The sequence below is a fragment of the Bos indicus genome, chromosome 7 (assembly GCF_029378745.1).
Source record: "Bos indicus isolate NIAB-ARS_2022 breed Sahiwal x Tharparkar chromosome 7, NIAB-ARS_B.indTharparkar_mat_pri_1.0, whole genome shotgun sequence".
Taxonomy (NCBI): domain Eukaryota; kingdom Metazoa; phylum Chordata; class Mammalia; order Artiodactyla; family Bovidae; genus Bos; species Bos indicus.
Window position 1 is genome coordinate 44,290,781 of NC_091766.1, and position 16,121 is coordinate 44,306,901.

Genomic DNA, 16,121 nt, shown 5'->3' on the forward strand with positions numbered 1-16,121 from the left:
AGATCCAGCACAGACAAAACGAAATAATAAAATGATTAAAAAAAGAGTGACTTTAGCAAACTATAAAGTGTACATATGTTAATTACTTATGCACATAATCATATTTTTATTAATTTCATAGTGATGTTAGAAGATTATACAGGTAAAACTGCTTTGTCAACTAGAAAAAAATTATACAAATATTAATTTTTAAGGATATTTTAGCATTTAGTATCAGATCATGGAAATTTATTCCCTTAAATCCATGGTGTATGAAACATACATACCTTTTCAATTAATTAATTAGACTGCCTTGGGTGATAGTTGCATCATGTAGGATCTTTCATGGCAGTATATGGACTCTCTAGTTGCAGAACTAGGGCTCAGTAGTTGCAAAGTTCTGACTTAGTTGCTTCCAGGCACGTAGGATCTTAGGTCCTCAGTTCAGTTCAGTTCAGTTCAGTCGCTCAATCATGTCCGACTCTTTGCAACCCCATGGACTGCAGCACATCAGGCCTCCCTGTCCATCACCAACACCTGGAGTTTACTCAAGCTCATGTCCATTGAGTCAGTGATGCCATCCAATCATCTCATCCTCTGTTGTCGCCTTGTCCTCCTGGCTTCAATCTTTCCCAGCATCAGGGTCTTTTCAAATGAGTCAGTTCTTTGTATCAAGTGGCCAAAGTATTGTAGTTTCAGCTTCAGCATCAGTCCTTCCAATGAATATTCAGGTCTGATTTCCTTTAGGATGGACTGGTCGGATCGCCAACTAAGGATCCCAACTTAGTTCTCCAACTAAGGATCAAATCTGAGTCCCCTACATTGAAATCCGGATTGTTAACCACTGGACCAACATGGAAGTCCTCATATATAACTTTTCGAAATATATATATATATGTGTGTGTTTCTAAGTTTTTATTCTTTTTTTCAATTAATATTTCTCAAACACCTAAAATGTTTGAAGAACTGAAGGCAGAGCATTGAAAAAAATCTTTGTACACATGGAGCTTTCTATAGACAATAAACAAACACAATATCCAAAGAGCATAAATACTCTGAAGAAAAATAATTCAGGGTAAGGCAGTAATGAGTGATTTAGCATTGGGAATTACTAAAAATGACATCATGCAACCTTTGTGCACATCTGGTTCTTTAGAAAGTGGAATCTTACTCTCTGTTCTGTTCTTCAGCCTCGTTCTTTTTCTTTGTTCATTCCTCACTGTATTTATGGACATCTTTTCCCATATCAGCACCTGCAGATCCAGGTCATTCTTTTAATGTATTATGTTCTATGGATTACATGGATATTCCACAATTTATCCAGCCAGTACCCTATTGTTGAATAATTACATTATTTACTACAAAAATGGAATCAATAGATTTTTCTAGCATTAACCCATGTTTCTGTAAGATGACTAGATTTATACCTATTGCTCCTTAAATAGGTAGTACCCAAACCTGCTTCCTCACCAGAGCTAATGGTCAAATTTTAAACTTCTGTCTACTTAATAAGGTAATATGATGTGAAGGTAAGTGTCTTTCATGTGATCATTGAAGACTGTACTTCTTTCATAAATTGTTCAACTTTTATTTTTCTATTGGATTTTTATCTTTTAAACACTTATATGTAGAAACTTTGACTATTTAATATAAAACTTTTGTTTTATAGTTTACTAATTTTTTCCTATTTTGTCTGTTGTCTTTTCTTTTTTTCTGGCCACATCATGCTATTTGCAGAATTTTAGTTTCTCGACCAGAGGTTGAACCCAGGCCACCACAGTGAAAACACCAAGTCCTAACCACTGGATCCCCAGTGAATTCCTGTTACATAGGCATTTTTAAAAGTCTTTTTCTTTATGGTTCCTATATTTGGCTCATGCTTAGAATCCCCAAATTATTTAAAATGTATTTTGTATTTTATTGTATTTCTTCCATTACAATTATGGTTATATTTTTAATACTAATTTTTAACTTTTGAAACACCATTTACTACATAATTTATCACTTCTTTATTGAGTTGACTTGCCACTCCCTTATAACTAAATAGGTACAAGTTTAATTTATTTGGATATTCTATTTTCTTCCAAAGATCTATTTGTCCCAGTATTTGTATTTCTTTAATTTCAATAATTTTATAGAGTATCTTGATATCTGGTAGGGCCAGTCTCTCCCAAATAACTTCTTTTCCTCAATTTTCTTTATTGTTCCTAGGCATTTATTTTTCTAGATGAATTTTATTCTCAAACTTTCAAGTTTCCCACAAAGAAATATTAAGATGTATTTGTCAGCTAAATATTTATTTATTTACTCATGGCTGTGCCATGCAGCTTGCAGGACCTTAGTTTCCTGACCAGGGGTCAAACCCAGACCCTTGAACTCCCTGAACTTCTCTGGTGGTCCAGTGGCTAAGACTCCCAGTGCAGGGAGCCCAAGTTTCATTTCTGGTCAGGGAACTAGATCCTACATGCCACAACTAAGAGTTTGCATCACACAACTAAAAAATATCTCACATGCTGAAACTAAGACCTGACATAGCCAAATAAATAAATAAATCTTAAGGAAAAAAAGAAAAACCAGGCTCTTGGCAGTGAAAGCATGGAGTCCCCAGAGTGCCAGGGAATTTCCATTTGTTGGTTAATTTTATTTATTTATTTTTTTTTGTTGGTTAATTTTAAAAGAAATTGCACTCTAGTAAATGTGAAATGTCATGAGACAGGGTAAGATATAACAAACAGAAAGGAGGAAGCACATGACATTTTTTTGTGATTTGGTTTGCATACCTGGAAAACCTACAAGAGCTAATTAAAAGCATCTAGACACAGGGGACAGATACACATACATTCAATACAATAATATCTCGCTTTTTCAATGGTAAGACAGGACAGTGTAGCTTTTTCCCATTGAGGCCCATGGGCTTGTGAGCCTCTCAATTTTGTCCATAGGGCCCAGGCTAAAATTCAGACACTAAGTATTATAAACCTTGATGGGTAGGAGCTGAAAAAAAGAACTCTTGTGAAAGCTGCAAGTAATTTCTACTGGCAGGAATGAATAGGAGGAAAGGAGGGAAGAATGGGCAAGATGGAGGTAGGGCATTAAGAGACACAAACTATTATGTGTAAGATAAGTTACAAGAATATATTATACAACATGGGGAATATAGTAAATACTTGTAAATACAAAAGGAATATAACGTTTAAAATTTGTGAATCACTATACTGTACACCTGTAACATGTAATATTGTGTATCAACTATACTTCAATTTAAAAAATTTAAAAATTAATACCAAGACTTAAGCAGACTATTCTTTTACTCTAGGAAAGCTTCTGTCAAGTGTCTTCCAGTTATGTAACACATGGGAAAAGATGGATGTAAAAGTCATGTGCTGGAGAGAGATTTGCATCTCTCTGAACTGACTTGGTTTTGGTCAGGATGGTTGTTTCCTGCCCTGATGGTAAGCATCTGTGATTAGAGAGCTGAGTGCAGAAAACGAACAGGCAAACTATACAGTCCACAGGGCCCTGTCCTTAGAAAAATGTCACACTTGGGTTAATGCTCTGCTATTGCAGTCTTGAAACTTTGAAAAAAATTATATATTTATTTTTTGGCCGCACTGGGTCTTCAATGCTGTAAGTGGGCTTTCTCCAGTTGTGGTACACGGGCTTAGTTGCACCATGGTATGTGGAATCTCCTGGACCGGGGATGGAACCTGTGTCCCTTGCATTGGCAGGCAGATTCTTAACTATTGGACCACCAGGGAAGTCCTTAAATTCTTAATAACTTTTGAACAGTGCACATTTTAATTTTGCCCTGGGTCCTATACAATATAGAGCTGATCTGGCACCAGAAGTTGATGAAAGTGTTTTCATACAAGACTGTGAGACTAACCACAATGGAAACTAGCTCCACCAGGATGAGAAAAGGGGAGAGAATGGATACACTTTTAAGTTTTTTGCCCTTTCATTATACTTTACAACTAGTTATTTTAACTATTCAGGAAATTTTAGTGTTGTAAGATCAGACCCTGGTGCAAAATCAAATGTGGGTTCTTCCTAACATGCTTTTGCATACAACAAAAAGACCTCTTCTCCTTCCAGTTGGACAAGAGAATTTGACTAACTTGGCTAAATAAGGGGGAGGTTCAGAAAAGGAGACGATTTGTTTTGTAAAGGGGAATGATCATGCAAGGGGATTGGTGGAAGGGCGTCTGGGCCTCTGTGGATATGAAGCTCTGGTTCTCCAAATGAAAAAGCTCTTTTCTTCAAAAAAAAAAATAGAATTCCATTCACCTCTGGGTTTGGGGGTGAGAGTGGTACCTAAGGCCCCCCGGAAAGGGGTAAAAGCTACATTCCTTGATTATTTCCACTTTCCAAGAAGGCTTGAAAACTAAATCCTTGGGCCTTGATGCAGTGCCTTACGGTGATATAAAGCTGTGTGCTTGTGAGGCCAGGATTTGCTGATTTGTTGTTGTTGTTCAGCTGCTAATCATATCTGATTCTTTGTGACCTCATGGACTGTAGCACGCCAGGCTCCTCTGTCCTCTACCATCTCCCAGAGTTTGCTCAAATTCAAGTCCCTTGAGTCAGTGATGCTACCTAACCATCTTATCCTCTGCCTCCTCTTTTTCCTTTTGCCTTCACTCTTTCCCATCATCAGGGTTTTTTCCAATGAGTCAGCTCTTCTCATCAGGTAGTCAAAGTATTAGAGCTTCAGCTTCAGCAACAGTCCTTCTGATGAATACTCAGGGTTGATTTCCTTTAGGATCGACTGGCTTGATCCTGCAGTCCAAGACTCTAAAGAGTCTTTTCCAGCACCACAATTCAAAATGAAGAATTCTTTGGCACTCAGCCTTCTTTATGGCCCAACTCTCCACATCTGTACATGAGTACTGGAAAAACCATAGCTTTGACTATATGGACCTTTCTCAGCAAAGTAATGTCTCTGCTTTTTAGCACACTGTCTAGGTTTGTTGTAGCTTTCCTTCCAAGGAGCAAGCATCTTTTAATTTCATGGCTACAGTCACAATCTGCAGTGATTTTGAAGCCCAAGAAAATAAAATCTGTCACTGCTTCCGCTTTTCCCTCTTCTACTTGCCATTAGGTGATGGGACCAGATACCATGGTTTTAGTTTTTCAAATGTTGAGTTTTTAGTGTGCTTTTCACTCTCCTCTTTCACCTTTATCAAGAGGCTCTTTAGTTCCTCTTCATTTTCTGCCATTAGGGTAGTATGGTCTGCATATCTGAGGTTATTGCTATTTCTCTTGGCCATTTTGACTTCAGCTTATGATTCATCCAGTCTGGCATTTCACATGATCTACCCTGCATAGCAGTTAAATAAGCAGGGTGACAATATACAGTCTAGATGTACTCCTTTCCCAGTTTTGAACCAGCTCATTGTTCCATGTCCATTTCTAACAGGTAAGATGCTCTGGTATTCTCACCTCTTTTAAGAATTTTCCACAGTTTGTTGTGATCCACATAGTACAAGGCTTTAGCGTAGTCACTGAAGCAGAAGTAGATGTTTTTCTGGAAGTCCTTTGCTTTATCCGTGATCCAACAAATGTTGACAATTTGATCTCTTGTTCCTCTGCCTCTTTGAAACCCAGCTTGTACATCTTGAAGTTCTCAGTTCACATCCTGCTGAAGCCTAGCTTGAAGGATTTTGAGCATGTCCTTGATAGAATGTCAACTGAGTGAATTGTATTGTAAACATTCCTTGACATTGCCCTTCTTTGGAATTGGAATGAAAACTGACTTTTTGCTGGTTTAGGAGAGACTAAAGTTGATATGCTAAGAGAAATAGAGAAGAGAGACAGAAAAAGACCTACCTAGACTTGTCTTTTCCTTTGATTCTTTTGGTTATCACAGCCTTCCTTTAGTAAACCTCTTTTGTGATTCAGATCGTTTAAGTGGAGATTCTGTGTCTTGCCTCCAAAGGATCCCCATTTTACAGATTAGGGGACTGAAACTCAGACATTTTTATTAAATGATTTATCTAAGGCTCAGTGCCCTGAGCTTTTTCCATTACACAACCTTTCTTCCCTTCTCACCAGTTTTGTTTATAGTCAGCCCTCTTTATCTGCAGTTCGGGCATCTATAGAGTCACCATAGAACACAAATATTTGGGGGAAAAAAAATCCCAGAAAGTTCCCAAAAGCAAAACTTGAATTCGCACTGGCAACTCTTCACATAGCATTTACATCGTGTTAGCTATTATAAGTAATCTAGAGATGATTTAAAGTATACAGAAGGCTGTGTATAGGTTTTATGCAAATGCTATATAAGTTTGTATAAGCTACCTAAGCATCTACAGATTTTTTTTGGGGGGGATTGGGGGAAGCAGGGAAGTGTCCTCAGAGAACCAATTCCCTGAGGATACAGAGGGGTGACTGTATTTTGAGATAACATAGAAGGAATTCCCTTAATCTTTCAGGATTCCATTGCAAGAAACACAAAATAAAACTTTGGCTAAGTAAACCAAGAATTTATTAATAGCTTATGGCTAGCTCATAATTTAGAAGTAGGAAATGCACACCCAGCCTTGTGAAACCTTGAACCAGAAAGTCCAGATCTTAGTCATAGAAACACGTGTGCCACCTCTTTAGGCAGATGATCAGGTCCAACCCCCTGTGTGCTTAATATCAACAGTGAAGTTCCCTGGTAGGAGTCTGCTTGGCTTCTTACTGAGATGTGCCCATCCCTCTGGTCAGGGGAAGGATCCCACAGTTAGCAGTCTCCAGAATGAGGAAGATCAGAGGAGTACTTTAAGGAATGAATGCTGAGCAGAAAAAACAAAAGCTGTATATCCCGTAACAGGACCTCTTGATAAGATCTTTCCATGTAAATTTTTCACATGTAGATAGTGGTGGGAGAAGTAACAGTGTTTTACAAAGGCCTACAAGTGGCCAAACATTTAGAAATGTCATATAGCAAAAACAACAACAAAAAATCATCTCAGATCTCCCTTTTCTGGTAAGGATGATAAACTTCTGTGCTCTAAATCCACATATTTCAATTGTGAGGTCAGATTATGATAGTTAATTTATTAAAATTCATATGAAATTTGGAATGATGATCTAATATTTCTTCCAGACGTATTCCCATTCATCAAATGTCCCTGGCTGCCTATCCCCTCTACATGCAGCTTTTGTGCCATGTGCCTCCTGAGGGAAAAATGAGTTTATCCTAGTTTGAGCTCAAGTCTTGAAACCACACCTCTCCTGCCGTTATTAAAACACAAAAGATGTATTTTCACTGTGGAAAAACTTAAAAATAGAGATAAAGAGGAAACAATATATATTACTTTTCATTATGTACAGACAGAGATGTTTGAGGTTTTCTTTTGAGAAAGGCAGACATTTCTTATATGCACAACTGAATCTTAGGTAATTATAACACATTGTAAAATATCACAGACAATAGATTTCTGGAGAATTTTAAATTGACCCAAACAGCATTATTGGGCTTCCTGGGTGACTCAGCAGTAAAGAATTTGTGAGAGCATGGCAACCCACTCCAGTATTCTCACCTGAAAAGTCCCATGGGGACTCTTTGGGACCCCCATGGGGTCGCAAAGAGTTGAATATGACTGAAGTGACTGAGCATGGGATAACATGTGCTTAGTAGATCTTTGCTTCTTTTATTTATTTATTTTTAAGCAACTACATGTATTGAGTGTCAGACAATGTGCTAGGCCTCTGTATGTAGTAGTTTTAAAAGACGAGATATAATTTACCAACAAAAAATGCAAGGGTTTAAACCATATGAATTTGATGAATTTTAACACATGTATACACTCACGAAACCACAGAAGACGCAACCACCACCTCAATCAAGATACAGTATATTCTCTCCATGTTTGATTTATCCAATGGCAACCCACTCCAGTGTTCTTGCCTGGAGAATCCCAGGGACGTGGGCTTCACTTTCACTTTTCACTTTCATGCACTGGAGAAGGAAATGGCAACCCACTCCAATGTTCTTGCCTGGAGAATCCCAGGGACAGGGGAGCCTGGTGGGCTGCGGTCTATGGGGTCGCACAGAATCGGACACGACTGAAGCGACTTAGTAGCAGCAGCAGCAGCAGTCATGTACAAGAGGTATAAATAGTAAGAGTTCCACCATCACCGTCTGTCCATCTGGAATAGAACAAAGGTGTCTGTTTTCCTATTGCACGGTATCCACATAACTCTTTTCCCCATTTCTTGGCTGTTAGTGGGAGGATGGGCTCCTAAGTGTAGAATTCTGATAATTCCTTTTAGCTATTTCCGTTTCCCTGTAAAATATATTTATTTTTTGAAAATTTGAGTTTCACATAGACCCGTTTTCTCTATTCAGCCTAGATACAATTATTTCCTAAGTTTTTGACTTTTAAAGAAAAGTTTTACTTCTGGTAAATGTAAAAAATATGGAAAAACAGAATTTACTTTTAGGTCCTTAAGTGTATATAAATTAAACATTTGTTAAAATTTAGTGTTGTCTATGAATGTGTATCTTCAGGTTTAAAAAGCATAAAGCAAAAAAAATAAAAATAAAAAAATAAAAAGCATAAAGCAGGTAATATTTTATCATACCAAACACTCCTTTCTATGATAGATAAAACAATTGAAAAAAGCTTTGCTTATGTTTTTCCAGGTTACCAGTGCTATTAGTGAAAAAACTCAAGCTGGCCAAACTACTTACAATAAATACCTCTAAATCATTTTTCATTAGAATGCTAATCAGAAAAATACTAAATCAAGATTCAGTTTATGTGGTGTGTAATGCAAAAAAGAAAACAATAATTACACTTTGTTTTATGAATAATAGCGGCAAGTAGCCTCTCTGCAAAAAAAGCAGATACATCCTAAGAGCAGTTACATTTTTTGTGAGAAGCATTTTATATAGCACCACTTCAAGACAGGCTCTGGAGTTGTCAACAGATCCTTTTCTTGTGCTTGCCATAAGTAACTTTGCTATAAAGATTTTCTTTTTGCATCATCTGGTTTTTATCAATCTTTTGAGAATTTGGAAAATTTGAATTGACTTCAGACATTGTTCCCAGGTGGCGCTAGTGGTATAGAGAACACACCTGTGATGCAGGAGATGCAAAAGGTGCAAGTTTGATCCCTGGGGCAGGAAGATACCCTGGAGAAGGAAATGGCAACCCATTCTAGTATTCTTGCCTGGAGAATCCCATGGACAGAGGAGCCTGGTAGGCTACAGGTTACAAACAGTCAGACACGACCTAAGCGACTCAGCATGCATGTACCAGATATTGTAAAATTTGCTTTACATTTCCAAGTATGACCAGTATTTGTAAATCTTGTCCATTTCAGGTATTATGCCTTTGCAATCATTACATGTTGGAGCAGTATTTTTTTTTGTGACACAACATTTATGTTCTGTCTCTGCATTTTAAAAATACTAACTACAGGGAGTTCCCTGGTGGTCCAGTGGGTTAGGATTTGGCACTTTTAACTGCTATCACCCAAGTTAATTTCCTGGTCTGGGAACCGAGATCCTGCAAGCCACAGGGCGTGGCCAAAAAATTATATATATATATATATGTATATATGTATGTATGTATATACTATTCTGTTTCTCTTCCATTCTCTACAGTGAAATTTCATGAAGCCATTTAAAAATAGATGTCATGAAGGGTTTTATTTTTGGAGGTATATTATATTGACACATTATATTCTTTTAGGTGTACAACATAATGATTTGTTATTTTTACATATTGCAAAATGATCACCCTAGTAAGTCTGGTTAGCATCCATATGAAGGGGTTTTTATCATTGGTAAGTCATCAGAGTGAATCTTTTTTTTCTTTTTGGCTGTGCCGAGCAGCTTGTAGGATATCAGTTTCCTGACCAGGGATTAAACCTGGGCCACAGCAGTGCAAACCTGAAATCCTAACCACTAGGCCACCAGGGAACTCCCTTTAAAGTGAATTTTAATCCCAGGAATATTTACATGAAGATATTTACTGCATTTAGAAGGTCGGTTTTATTTATTTATTTTTTTGCTTGTTCAATAAGTTTATTATTGTCTTATCTGAAAAATCTTGATGGAAAATTGTGGTTTGGTTTAACTCTCAGCAGCTCATTCCTGAGCTCTAAGGAAGCTTGCCTTCTTCTGAGCTACCCGATCTTTCTTCTGGGCAAGTAACATTTTGGGATGGTTCCACCTCTTCTTTTTAACTTCTTTCTTAGGCTTCTTCTCATACACTGGATTCTCTCCTATTGCAGCATGAGCTTTCTTATACATCTCCTCCATCATGTCTGGAGTTACATTGTTCTGTATGTACTGAAAAAATTGTTTCTTGTAAGCATCTTCATCTTCTTCAATCAGGTAACACATGTAATCTGCAACGTTTTGCCCCATGATGTGCTTTCGGTGTACCTCAGCACTGAACTCTTTGCTTTCTGAATCATAACCAGGGAACCGTTTGGTACTGTGAGGGATAGACAAGCCTCCATCGACACCTCCCTTAGGGCCCCAAAAACTTTATTCCCGGTAGTAGTTCTGGCAAGTCCTGCATCCAAGTAACAGGTGAAGGCACCAAGTTGACCATCAATGCTTTCCACACTGTATTCATCTCCAGTCACCTCGACTTGGCCTTCATAAATTTTGTCCATAACAAACCTATTAAGAAGCCTGTGGGCCAGCAGCAGGCCAGTACAATATGCTGCAGCATAATTTGTCAGGCCAACCTTCACACCATATTTTGGGAGTTCGTGAGCATAAGCTCAACAAACTATCATTTCTCCTTCTATACGGGCATAAGCAATCTGACAAATGATATCTCTGTTCATTACACGAACAATCATTCTGTATTTAGGTGTGTTGTACTTATTTTTATCTTGGATTACCAATCGTTTCCGAGCATAGTAGTCAGTTTTTCCCTCTTGCCTCTTCTGAATTTCATTTGGTATCTCTTGAAGTAGACCTTGTTCTTGACAACTTTAACAAACCGCATCCTGTGGAACAGAACCCCAACTCCGCAGCTTGCCACAGAGCTGCAGAACCAGCATGGCTCCAGGGGGGAAAAAGCAGAAAGTCAGTTTTAAATGTGGTAGATTTATTAGTCAGAGATACTCAAGTTGCAAGTGACAGAAACCAATATCAAAATAACCTTTGCAAAGAAGGAGATGAAGGGATAAATACTGGGGGCAGCGAGAGCAGGGCAGCTCTAGGCATACAGGCTTAGAACCCGGAATGTGATGCCTTTTGCCCAGACAACCTAGTTTCTACTTTTTTCTGAGTAGTAGCCTCCTTCCTTCAGACATCTTTCCACGGGTGTGAATATGGCTAATGGAACCTTGAGAACACATTCTTACAATTCCAGAGCCTGTCAAAGACCAAAACCAAACAAATAAGCAAACTGGTTTTATTTAGTTCACTGCATCAGGGCAAGCACTTTTGCCTGGAGACTTTTATAGGGTGACAGCTTATAGGTGGGGTGATTGTAGTTGGAATTGTTGTTGTGATCAAGGGGTCTTAGTCAGTCTGAACGGCAAATATTTGTGTGTAGCTAAGTTTCAGATTATCACTTAGGAGGACATGAATGGGAATTTGGAAAGGTTGTGTCTGGACTTACTGTGGGTAACAAGGAGGTCACTGTGAATCTTATTTAAGTTACATGTTCTTTGCAGTAAGCTGGAACATGAGAGGGTGCGGGGGATTTCTGAACCATCTTAAGTTTTCCAGGAAAATAGGGCTTAGGTAAACGTTCCACATTTTCAAGAGAGAGAAGAAACTTTGCCACTGACTACATGAGATACAACATGAGATACATCTCTGGGAAGAGTGCCTTGTGCATGGTCATGTGGTCATCTGGCTAGCTCTGGTTCAGTCTTTGTGGCCCAGTGGGAGGAAGTGCTGTGAGTGATTCGGCTTGAGTTATGTCCACTCCTACGGTCAGAGTGATGAAGAGAAGGGATGGCAGGCAGATAGAGAAAATCGTTCCACAGTTGGCAAACTGTCACAATTCAATGCCAATTGAACTAAATTCTCACTTTTCCTTAACACAGAAGACGACACAAACTTTTGTTTAAAATTAAATAGAGGCACTATAATGATGATACTGGTAAATTACCATGAATTCTTTTCTAGGCTTTTTAACAGGCCGAGGAGTCTCACAGGCTATCCTGCATTTCCTTCCTCAGAAAAACTGCCCCTCGCTGTTTCCAATCTTAATGCTGTAGAACTGAAACAGCAAAAGCCTTTAGTAATATTTCAAATTATTCATTCTGTTTTTGACAGCTTTTCTCATAGTACTTGCCACTTCTCCCATTCTACCTCAAAGTCAGATTTGCCTTAATGTGGGCTTGAGGTCACAGAAATTCTTGTTCCCACCACGGAACAGCTTCAAAGCTTCAAGGTATATGAATCAGTATGGTAAGGAAACAGCCCATTATAATAAGGTTCCAGGGAGATTTGACTTCAAAGAAGCAAATACAGACTAGAAGCCTTAGAATCTAAGGAACATCTAAGAGTTTTGAAACTCTTTATTGCTCCATTTCACCAGACCAACTGCAGATAAAGCACAAAAGCCCCAGACTGAGAAGGATCAGAACTCTAATTTGTAGTTTGTTGTTGTTCTTTAGTCACTAAGTCGTGTGTGACTCTTGTAACCCCATGGACTGTAGCCCACCAGGCTCCTGCGTCCATTGGATTTCCCACGCAGGAATACTGGAGTGGGTTGCCATGTCCTTCTCCAGGGAATCTTCCTGATCCAGGGATTGAACCTGTGTTTCCTGCATTGGCAGGTGGATTCTTTACCACTGAGCCACCAGGTAAGCCCACTTAAAAGACTACCCTACTCTTTTAGCGGTTTAATTGCTCTTAGATTCCTGCCTTAGGTCATACCTAGATATGATGTTGCATTCCCTTTTTAGGTGCCCACTGGAAATCCCATCACACCAAGTAGCTCATGATTCTACCAAAGATATATGGGTTGCTGTAAAGGGTGGTCACATTATAGATGACATGACCTCTCTTACTCTCCTTCTGGCAATCAATGACCTCTCTTAACTCCTCGCAGATCCAGTTCCCTCTGCCCTTCTCAACCCCACAGTCCCTGCACGTTACCTTGTGAAGCTCTCTGGAAAGTGAAGTGCATGCCCTCCCCTGTGTATGTTTATTTCAAAGCCCTCCCAAGCCTATCTGGATTCCTCAGTGCTCTAGAATTCTGCAACACAACATTTTCTTTCACTACATCAGCCCTGTAAGACATCTTGGGGGGTGCCTTTCTAGCTCATGATGACAGTTCTCTGAGACTGGAATTAGTGACCCTGTATTCCCAGGTGTGCGGTTTCCGTGGTGGCTCAGTGGTAAAGAATCTGCCTGCCAGTGCAGGAGACTCAGATTTGGTCCCTGGGTCAGGAAGATTCCCTGAAGATGGATATGGCAACCCACTCCAGTATTCTCGTCTGGGAAATCCCATGGACATAGGAGCCTGGTGGGCTACAGTCCATGTGGTTGCAAAAGAGTCAGACATAACTTGGCAGCTAAAACAACAAATTCCCAGGTATATTTGACTGAACCAGCTTTGACCAAGCTGGACCAATTAGGTTCTCTTACCTGGCAATTTTATAGTAGAACTGAAGGTCTTCAGTTTTCATCCTTGCATGGGGCTGGGCTTGAAACATGTGCATTCAGAGCTCCCAGCAGCCAGTTCATGAAGAGAGAGAAATTGGGTCTACAGAGAAAGAAGTGTATTAGATACTTTTAGCTGCAAGTAATCAAAATCTTAAATCAAAAGGTTTTATACTTGCCTGAGTGTGTCTGTAAGGCTCTCTGTCAATCGTCCCAGTTTCTTTAGTCTATGCTGATGGGCCTGTGTGTTACTAACCTCTGTGTGGCACATGCTTAGTAGAGATGTCCTCAGAGGACCCTCCAGTCCCTGATTGTGGGGGTTGGGAGGGGTGGTCCCAGCTCAAGCTCGACCTTCCTTCTCCACTGCTGCCTCTTGTTACATGGCTATTTCCCAGCCAACAGCCTTTATGTGTGAGGTCTGGTGAAACGGTCCAAGTTCAACCGCCTATTTCAAAGTGCAGTAAATCCAGGGGAAATACCTGCTTCCTTGTCACACCATACCACTTCCTGCTTGCTCTCTTTTCTTTTCTTTTGTTCATATTTGCCCTCCTTTGTTCAAAGGGGAAAATTGGCTAGCATGCTGCTTCAGCAAATAGCCAACTAAGGCATGGAGTGGAGGTCTTTCCTCCTCACGGACCACCCTCCAGTCTTTACATGGGTCTCCCTTCTCACTTATTTTCCCTGGAGAGACAGCACCTTCTGTCCCTCTTCTACTGGGAGGAGGAAGTCTCTCCTCATCATGAAGTAATTCTGCATTGCCCAGAAAGTCAGTTACTGTGTGCTCTTTGCTCCTCCTCACTTTACAGAGAGGCCTGGAGAGCTGGAGAGAGGAGGAGGCTGCAAATGTCTAGGCTGTTTTCTGTCTACTCTCTTGGGGAGGTGCCTGGCTCCAGTTACTGGCAATTTTCTTAAGGGCGTAGGTTAGTTCGTACTCTTTTGTTCTCACCTGTAGGCCCTAATCACCAACTCTGGGACAACTGGGAAAAATCTCAGGCACAGCGACAACTATCTCTAATTTCCTTGAGCAATTGCTATGTGTCAGGCAATGTACATTTTATAGTAACCATCTTATTTATGTGTCACATCAGTCCTACAAGGTAGACAATGCATCAAAGCAACTCAATGAGAAAAGGAGTCCTTACAACAAATGGTGCTGGAACAACTGGATTGTGATCTTCCTTGGCCCGTGATGGGGTTATGTCTCAATAAACCTATCGTAAGTTGAAAATATCATAAGTCAAAATGCATTTAATACAACTAACCTACCAAACACCACCACTTAGCATACCCTGAAAGTGTGAAAGTGTTAGTCATTCAGTTGTGTCTGACTTTTTATGACCCCATGGACTGTAGCCCTCAAGGCTCCTCTGTCCATGGACTTCTCCAGGCAAGAATACTCCAGTATTTGATTTATCAGGAATATATTCTTGCATAAGGTTTGAAGTAGTGATCTAAAATTTTCTTCCCAAAAGGTTAGCTAATATCCCAACACCATCCCTCCCGCACTATCATGAAATGCCATGTATCCTATACTGAATTCTCATACTAGGATTTGTTTCTGGAATTCTACTTCTGTTTGTCCATGTCTTTTCTGCTACAGGATCACAGTTGTAATTATTACTGCTTCATTATACTGTGTTCCCTCTTGTAGTTCTGACATGACGGCTCTCCTACCGGCAACCACTCCTTTAGTCAAGAGAGAGAGGCAGGCAGGGCAAGTGCCCAGCCTTGATTCACAAGTACCAGCAACTCTCAAATATTACAGTGCTTTAGGAAATTCCATTGAAGATTTTAGAGAAAGGCACTCACATAAGGAATCTGAAAATAAAGCCTGAGTGGTGTGTGCTTGTGATTGAGGAAGGTGGGGTGGTGGGGTGCTCATTCATGAACTTCCACTCCATCATGTAATTTTACTTTCTGTTCATTTACATGGAGATGCCAATTGCCACTGTATCCTCTCTGGTGTGGAAGAGGATTTTACTTTTAGAGAAGTAAATGTCACTCCACTGACATTCTAAATGATTGGAAGAGAACTTTTAGCATGGTAGGGCCTTCTTGGGGCCCTGGGTCTCATCTCATTTAGGGGTAAGATGACATGCCAAAGACAAGTATGCTACTACTTCCTGACTTCTTCCAAGTGCTAATATTATTGGAATAAAAACAAGATATCCCAAGCTCTGCTCACTGTCACAGACCATTGAACCAAGTAAGGATATTAGGTTGAGATCTTTAAGGTCATTGCTTTTTTTTCAAAAGTAAACTTTGCCTTCAGTGGAAATGGCACACAATATAACCATATTTAATAGACTAAATAGTATTCCTAAAGGGCCTGTCATCCAGTTCTGAAGAATGACTTATTAAGCACATTTTTACTCTTTGCAGGTACCCAATTCTTTCAAAGCATTTCAAGAATACATAAAGTACATATCATGGTTTCGTTTCATAGTACCTCCATAGTGGAAACTTCTGGTTACCCTTTTTTTCAGACTTGTCTTTGTCTTGCCTGAAAGAGAAACTCTGATGCTTTCAGTGAACTCAAGTCATCCCTTCTCTTGTTTCA

The 16,121-nt window shown here is 39.5% G+C and overlaps 1 long non-coding RNA gene and 1 pseudogene across 2 annotated transcripts; both read right to left on the bottom strand.

Moving 5' to 3' along the window:
• Positions 1 to 7,804: 7,804 nt before the first annotated feature.
• On the bottom strand, positions 7,805 to 14,218 carry LOC139184156 (uncharacterized). Of its 2 annotated transcripts, none has more exons than XR_011567672.1 (3): positions 13,741 to 14,218; positions 13,547 to 13,664; positions 7,805 to 8,252 (listed from the first exon to the last, which is right to left on the bottom strand). It is a non-coding gene; the product is annotated as an uncharacterized lncRNA (long non-coding RNA). The 2 variants fall into 2 exon arrangements; XR_011567671.1 differs by having other exon boundaries at positions 7,805 to 8,115; positions 13,741 to 14,211.
• On the bottom strand, positions 9,481 to 10,955 carry LOC109561263 (large ribosomal subunit protein uL18 pseudogene; annotated as a pseudogene).
• Positions 14,219 to 16,121: the final 1,903 nt, after the last annotated feature.